The sequence below is a fragment of the Triticum aestivum genome, chromosome 1B (genome assembly GCF_018294505.1).
Source record: "Triticum aestivum cultivar Chinese Spring chromosome 1B, IWGSC CS RefSeq v2.1, whole genome shotgun sequence".
Taxonomy (NCBI): Eukaryota; Viridiplantae; Streptophyta; class Magnoliopsida; order Poales; family Poaceae; genus Triticum; species Triticum aestivum.
Window position 1 is genome coordinate 551,755,016 of NC_057795.1, and position 9,206 is coordinate 551,764,221.

Consider the following 9,206-nt stretch of genomic DNA (forward strand, 5'->3'; position numbering starts at 1 on the left):
GGGCCCCCTGGCCCTGATTCTTTCGCCAAAAATTCTTATTAATTCTGAAAAGTCCCTCCGTGGATTTGCAGGTCATTCCGAGAACTTTTCTTTTCTACACATAAAACAAAATCATGGTAGTTCTGCTAAAAACAGTGTCAGTCCGGGTTAGTTTGACTCAAATCATGCAAGTTAGAGTCCAAAACAAGGGCAAAAGTGTTTGGAAAAGTAGATACATTGGAGACGTATCAACTCCCCCAAGCTTAAACCTTTGCTTGTCCTCAAGCAATTCAGTTGATAAACTGAAAGTGAAAAAGAAAAACTTTTACAAACTCTGTTTGCTCTTGTTGTTGTAAACATGAAAAGCCAGCATTCAAGTTTCAGCAAATAATACGAACTAACCATACTCACAATAACACATAGGTCTCACAATTACTCATATCAATAACATAATCAGCTATTGAGTCATAATAATAAAACTCGGATGACAACACTTTCTCAAAATAATCATAACATGATACAACAAAATGGTATCTCGCTAGCCCTTTCTGAGACCGCAAAACATAAATGCATAGCACCTTTAAAGATCAAGGACTGACTAAACATTGTAATTCATGGTAAAAGAGATCCAGTCAAATCATACCCAATATAAATCAATAATAACGAATGCAAATGACAGTGTGCTCTCCAGCGGGTGCTTTTAATAAGAAGGGTGATGACTCAACATAAAAGTAAATAGATAGGCCCTTTGCAGAGGGAAGCAGGGATTTGTAGAGGTGCTAGAGCTCGATTTTAAAATAGAGATTGAATAACATTTTGAGCGGCATACTTTTGTTGTCAACGCAACACCTATGAGATGGTTGTATCTTCCACACTAAATGCATTATAGGCAGTTCCCAAACAGAATGGTAAAGGTTTATACTCCCCCAACCACCAACAAGCATCAATCCATGGCTTGCTCGAAACAATGAGTGCCTCCAACATACAACAGCCCTGGGGGAGTTTTGTTTAATTATTTTGATTTGCTTTGATCTTTTTGGATCATGGGACTGGGCATGCCGGTACCGGCCCTTTCTCGTGAATGAGGAGCGGAGTCCACTCCTCTGAGAATAACCCACCTAGCATGGAAGATATAGGCAGCCCTAGTTGTTACATGAGCTGCTCGAGCATATAAAACAGAATTTCATTTGAAGGTTTGGAGTTTGTCAGATACAAATTTACTTGGAACGGTAGGTAGATACCGCATATAGGAAGGTATAGTGGACTCATATGGAACAACTCTGGGGTTTAAGGAGTTTGGATGCACAAGCAGTATTCCCGCTTAGTACAGGTGAAGGCTAGCAAAAGACCGGGAAGCGACCAACTGAGAGAGCGACAACAGTCGTAAGCATGCATTAGAATTAATTCACACCAAGCACAAGCATGAGTAGGATATAATCCACCATGAACATAAATATCGTGAAGGCTGCATTGATTTGATTCAACTACATGCGTGAACATGTGCCAAGTCGAGTCACTCAATTCATTTAAAGGAGGATACCATCCCATCATACCATATCATAATCATTCTAATAGCATGTTGGCACGCAAGGTAAGCCATTATAACTCATAGCTAATCAAGCATGGCAGAAGTAACTATAATCTCTAAATGTCATTGCAAATATGTTTACTTCATAATAGCTAACTCAGGAACGATGAATCATCATATTTACAAAAACAAGAGAGGTCGAGTTCATACCAGCTTTCTCATCCCAATAAGCCCATCATATATCATCATTATTGCCTTTCACTCGCACGACCGAACGACGTGTATAATAATAAGAGTGTATGTGCATTGGACTAAGCTGGAATATGCAAGCATTCAACTCAAGAGAGAAGACAAATAATATGGGCTCTAAATATAAATAATCAATCATGCATATAAGAGCCACTAAGCATTTCCAATATGGTCTTCTCGACCCCCAAAGGAAAGAAAAGAAAAGAAAACTATTTACACGGGAAAGCTCCCAACAAGTAAAAGAAGAATAAGAAATCTTTTTGGGTTTTCATTTTAATTTCTACTACAAGCAAGGAAATTAAACTAACTATTTTTTTGGTTTTTCTTAAGGTTTATCAAACACACAAGAAGAAAACTAGAAAAAAATTAAACTAGCATGGATAATACAATGAAAGAGTATGAGCAGCAACGACTAGTGTGTGAACATGAATGTAAAGTCGATGAGAAATATGTACTCCCCCAAGCTTAGGATTTTGGCCTAAGTTGGTTTAATACCAAGGACCGCCTGGCTGATATCCATAAGTGAAACCGGGGTTGTACTGAGATGCAGAGGCAACAGCCTCCTGGGCAGCAGCGTGTTGGCGAGCTGCCTCCATTCCCCTCTCATATTCAGTGGCTTCTTCCCTGGTGACAACATATCTTCCTCTTGCCTGAAAATCAAAAAGGTAGGGAGCAGGAAGAGTGACAGGGACGATGTTGCGTCTGTCATAGATTAGTCGATAATGGAGGAATTGTACATTCCTCTGAAGAAAATTATGACTAAACATAGCTTCTTTATCCAAATAAACAGGAGGCATTATCATATCTCCTTCTCGCGGGGCTATACCAAGAAAATTAGCCACACGAATTGCATAAATTCCTCCAAAGAAATTTCCCTTTCTACTATTATTCTGCAACCTACGTGCAACAATTGCCCCCAAGTTATAACCTTTATAACCTGACACAGCACTCTTGAGGACACAAAGATCAGGTGCACACATGTGAGATACCTCATCCTTACCGTTAATGCTTCTACCAATAAAGAGAGAAAAGTAATGTAAAGCAGGAAAATGAATGCTCCCTATGGTAGCTTGTGCTACGTCCCTAGATCCTCCCAGAGTAATATTCGCAAGGAAATCTCTAAATTCAGATTTGGGAGGATCATTAATATTACCCCACTGCGGGAGTTTGCAAGCAATTGTAAAATCCTCTGAGTCCATGGTGCAAGATGTATCATAAATATCAAATAGGACACTAGGAGAATTACATGTACAGTTATATTTAAACCTCCGCACAAAGGAATCAGTCAATTGAGAGTACCGAGGACACTTATCTTGTAAGAAGTCCTCCAGCTCAGCATTACGCACATACGCGTCAAATTCCTCCTTGAAGCCTGCTTCAATCATAAAATCATCGGATGGCCACTCACAGGCTCGTACACATGCATTCCTCGGCAATTCAACATCTTGCTCACGTATAGCAATCCTTGGCCCTTTCTTTGCCGAGGAACCACCTTGATACATTCTCCTAAGCATATTTCTTTTTCTGAAAATTTCTGAAATTTTAGTAACTTCAAAATAAAAGTGCATAAAACTAAACAAGATTGATAGCAACTACTCCTACAAGTGCCTAGAGCCTATATCATGCATTAAAATTACTTGGAACCTCAAAAATTTAACATGCAAGCTCAAGAATAGGGTCACCAAGATAGCAAGGATTTGCAATGAATAAAGCACTAGAACAAAAACTAATTGGACCAATGGAGGAGTCACATACCAAGAAACAATCTCCCAAAGCAGTTTTGTGAATGGAGCTTTGAGCTAAGAGATCGAAAATCGCAGCAAAACGAGCTAGAACTCGGGCTTGAGTTGGATGGGGATTTTTTTGGGGTAGAAGATGGAGTGTGTGGGTGCTGGCAGAAGTGGAGGGGAGCCACCAAGGGCCCACGAGACAGGGGGCGCGCCCTACAGGGGGGGGGGGCGCCCTCCTCTCTTGTGGCCTGGTGCTTGGCCCTTCTGCAGTGTTTTCAGTGCCTAAAATCCCCAAATAATCCAGAAAAAAACATACTAAATTTGCAGGGCATTTGGAGCACTTTTATTTTCGGACTATTTTTTATTGCACGGATAAATCAGAAAACAGACAGATAATATTATTTTTGCTTTATTTCTTCTAATTAACAGAAAGTAAAAAGAGGGTATAGAAGGTTGTGCCTTCTAGTTTCGTCCATCTCGTGGTCATCAAAATGAACCCGCTAACAAGGTTGATCAGGTCTTGTTAACAAACTCATTCCGAATAGCACGAAACCGGAGAAATTTCGAATAACACTAAGTTACCTCAACGGGGATATGAAAATCCCCAACAATAAGAATATCATACTTTTTCTTGACAGTAGGGAGAGGAAATTCAAAACCTCCAAAAATAATAGTTGGAACTTTTTCAATAGAGTTGATGCTATGAACTTGAGATTGTTTCCTCGGAAAGTGTACCGTATGCTCATTGCCATTAACATGAAAAGTGATATTGCCTTTGTTACAATCAATAACAGCCCCTGCAGTATTAAGAAAAGGTCTACCAAGGATAATAGACATACTATCGTCCTCGGGAATATCAAGAATAACAAAGTCCGTTAAGATAGTGACATTTGCAACCACAACAGGCACATCCTCACAAATACCGACAGGTATAGCAGTTGATTTATCAGCCATTTGCAAAGATATTTCAGTAGGTGTCAACTTATTCAATTCAAGTCTACGATATAAAGAGAGAGGCATAACACTAACACCGGCTCCAAGATCACATAAAGCAGTTCTAACATAATTTCTTTTAATGGAGCATGGTATAGTTGGAACACCCGGATCTCCAAGTTTCTTTGGTATTCCACCCTTAAAAGTGTAATTAGCAAGCATGGTGGAAATTTCAGCTTCCGGTATCTTACTTTTATTTGAGATGATATCCTTCATGTATTTAGCATAAGGATTTACTTTAAGCATATCAGTTAAGCGCATACGCAAGAAAATAGGTCTAATCATTTCAGCAAAGCGCTCAAAATCCTCATCATCCTTTGACTTGGATGGTTTAGGAGGAAAGGGCATGGGTTTCTGAACCCATGGTTCTCTTTCTTTACCGTGCTTCCTAGCAACAAAATCTCTCTTATCATAACGTCGGTTTCTTGATTGTGGGTTATGAAGATCAACAACAGGTTCAATCTCTACATCATTGTTATTACTAGGTTGAGCATCCATATGAACATCATTATTAGCATTATCATTAGGTTCATGTTCATCTCCGGATTGTGTTTCAGCATCAGAGATAGAAGTATTATTGGGATTCTCAAGTGTTTCAATATTAGGTTCACTAGAAGTTTGCACAGTCCAATCATTTTTCTTTTTCTTCTTCTTAGAAGAACTAGGAACATCTAGATTATTATTCTGAGAATCTTGTTCAATTCTTTTAGGGTGGCCTTCAGGATACAAAGGTTCCTGAGTCATTCTACCAGTTCTAGTAGCCACTCTAACAGCAAAGTCATTTTTATTATTCAATTCATCAAGCAAATCATTTTGAGCCTTGAGCACTTGCTCAGCTTGAGTAGCAACCATAAAAGCATATTTGCTAACACGGTGAAGTTCATCTTTAAATCTAGCCAGATTATCACCTACGCGTCCTATCTTGAAAGCATTATTCTTTAACTCTCTACCAACATAAGCATTAAAACTTTCTTGTCTAGCCATAAAGTCATCAAATTCATCTAAGCAAGGGCTATGAAATTTAGCAGAGGGTATCTCAACTTTATAAAATCTATAGAGAGAATTTACCTTTACTACCTGTGTCGGGTTATCAAGACAATGTGGTTCTTCAGGCGGTATATTCAGACCATGTATTTCTTCAATAGGAGGTAAATTCTTAACATCTTCAGCTTTAATACCTTTTTCTTTCATTGATTTCTTTGCCTCTTGCATATCTTCAGGACTGAGGAATAAAACACCTCTCTTCTCCGGAGTGGGTTTAGGAATAGGCTCGGGAGTTGGCTCAATTGGTTCAGGAATTACTTCAGGAACTGGCTCGGGAAGAGTCCAATTATTTTCATTAGTCAACATATTATTCAATAGTATTTCAGCTTCGTCGACTGTTCTTTCTCTGAAAACACAACCAACACAACTATCCAAGTGGTCCTTGGAAGCATCGGTTAGTCCATTATAAAAGATATCAAGTATTTCATTTTTCTTAAGATGATGATCAGGCAAAGCATAAAGCAACCGGAGAAGCCTCCCCCAAGCTTGTGGGAGACTCTCTTCTTTGGTTTGCACAAAATTATATATTTCCCGCAAAGCAGCTTGTTTCTTATGAGCAGGGAAATATTTAGCAGAGAAGTAATAAATCATATCCTGGGGACTACGTACACAACCAGGAGCAAGAGAATTATACCAAGTCTTAGCATCACCCTTTAATGAGAACGGAAATATCTTAAGGATATATAAATAGCGAGACTTCTCATCATGAGTAAATAGGGTGGCTATATCATTCAACTTGGTAAGATGTGCCACGACAGTTTCAGATTCAAGGCCATAAAAAGGATCAGATTCAACTAAAGTAATAATATCAGGATCAACAGAGAATTCATAATCCTTATCAGTAACACAGATAGGTGAAGTAGCAAAAGTAGGATCGGGTTTCATTCTAGCATTAAGAGACTGCTGCTTCCATTTAGCTAATAATTTCTTAAGATCATTTCTACCATTGCAAGCAAGAATAGCTTCAGCAGCTTCTTTGTTCATAACATAACCCTTAGGAACAACAGGTAATACATAATCATTGGGGGAACGTTCATCATCACTATCATCAATAATAGGTTCTTCAACATTTTCATTCCCCCTAACTCTAGCAAGTTGTTCCTCAAGAAATTCACCTAATGGCAAAGTAGTATCACACACAGAAGTAGTTTCATCATGCACGGCAGAAGTGGCATCATCAGTAACATGCGACATATCAGAATTCATAGCCGTAGCAGGTTTAGGTGTTGCAAGCCTATCAATAACGGAAGGAGAGTCTAGTGTAGAGCTAGATGGCAGTTCCTTATCTCCCCTCGTAGTTGAGGGTAAAATCTTGGTCTTAGCGTCTTTCAAGTTCTTCATAGTGATCAACAGATAGAAATCCCAAGTGACTCAGAGAATAGAGCTATGTTCCCTGGCAACGGCGCCAGAAATTAGTCTTGATAACCCACAAGTATAGGGGATCGCAACAGCTTTCGAGGGTAGAGTATTCAACCCAAATTTATTGATTCGACACAAGGGGAGCCAAAGAATATTCTTGAGTATTAGTAGTTGAGTTGTCAATTCAACCACACCTGGATAACTTAGTATCCGCAGCAAATTATTTAGTAGCAAAAGTGGTATGATAGTAATGGTAATAGTAGCAACAGTAAAGATAAATGTTTTTGGGTTTTTGTAGTAGTTGTAACAGTAGCAACGGAAAAGTAAATAAGCGAAGAACAATATATGAAAAGCTCGTAGGCAATGGATCAGTGATGGATAATTATGCCAGATGTGATTCCTCATGCAATAGTTATAACATAGGGTGATATAGAACTAGCTCCAGTTCATCAATGTAATGTAGGCATGTATTCCATAAATAGTCACACGTGCTTATGGAAAAGAACTTGCATGACATCTTTTGTCCTACCCTCCCGTGGCAGCGGGGTCCTAGTGGAAACTAAGGGATATTAAGGCCTCCTTTTAATAGAGAACCGGACCAAAGCATTAACACATAGTGAATACATGAACTCCTCAAACTACGGTCATCACCGAGAAGTGTCCCGATTATTGTCGCTTTGGGGTTGTCGGATCATAACACATAATTGTTGGAAATATGCCCTAGAGGCAATAATAAAAGGATTATTATTATATTTCCTTGTTCATGATAATTGTATTTTATTCATGCTATAATTGTATTATCCGGAAATCGTAATACATGTGTGAATACATAGACCACAATATGTCCCTAGTGAGCCTCTAGTTGACTAGCTCGTTGATCAACAGATAGTCATGGTTTCCTGACTATGGACATTGGATGTCATTGATAACGGGATCACATCATTAGGAGAATGATGTGATGGACAAGACCCAATCCTAAGCATAGCACAAAGATCGTGTAGTTTGTTTGCTAGAGCTTTTCCAATGTCAAGTATCTTTTCCTTAGACCATGAGATCGTGTAACTCCCGGATACCGTAGGAGTGCTTTGAGTGTACCAAACGTCACAACGTAACTGGGTGACTATAAAGGTGCACTACATGTATCTCCGAAAGTGTCTGTTGGGTTCACATGGATCGAGACTGGGATTTGTCACTCCGTATGACGGAGAGGTATCTCTGGGTCCACTCGGTAATGCATCATCATAATGAGCTCAAAGTGACCAAGTGTCTGGTCACGGGATCATGCATTACGGTACGAGTAAAGTGACTTGCCGGTAATGGGATTGAACGAGGTATTGGGATACCGATGATCGAATCTCGGGCAAGTAACGTACCGATTGACAAAGGGAATTGTATATGGGGTTGCTTAAATCCTCGACAGCATGGTTCATCCGATGAGATCATCAAGGAGCATGTGGGAGCCAACATGGGTATCCAGATCCCGCTGTTGGTTATTGACCGGAGAGCCATCTCGGTCATGTCTACATGTCTCCCGAACCCGTAGGGTCTACACACTTAAGGTTCAGTGACGCTAGGGTTGTATGAATATCAGAATGCAGCAAACCAAAAGTTGTTCGGAGTCCTTGATGAGATCCCGGACGTCACGAGGAGTTTCAGAATGGTCCGGAGGTAAATAATTATATATAGGAAGTGCAGTTTCGGCCATCGGGAGAGTTTCGGGGGTCACCGGTATTGTACCGGGACCACCGGAAGGGTCCCGGGGGTCCACCAGGTGGGACCACCTATCCCGGAGGGCCCTGTGGGCTGAAGTGGGAGGGGAACCAGCCCCTAGTGGGCTGGTGCGCCCCCCTTGGCCCCCCTGCGCCTAGGGTTGGAAACCCTAGGGTGGGGAGCGCCTCCACTTGCCTTGGGGGGCACTCCACCCCCTAGCCGCCGCCCCCCCTTGGGAGATCCCATCTCCATGGCCGGCGCCCCCAGGGGGCCTATATAAAGGGGGGGGGAGGGAGGGCAGCCGCACCCTGAAGTCTTGGCGCCTCCCTCTCCCCTGCTACACCTCCTCCTCCCGTAGTCGCTTGGTGAAGCCCTGCCGGAACCCTGCTGCATCCACCACCACGCCGTCGTGCTGCTGGATCTTCATCAACCTCTCCTTCCCCTCTTGCTGGATCAAGAAGGAGGAGACGTCACGCTGACCGTACGTGTGTTGAACACGGAGGTGCCGTCCGTTCGGCACTAGGATCTCCGGTGATTTGGATCACGACGAGAACGACTCCCTCAACCCCGTTCTCTTGAACGCTCCTGCTCGCGATCTACAAGGGTATGTAGAT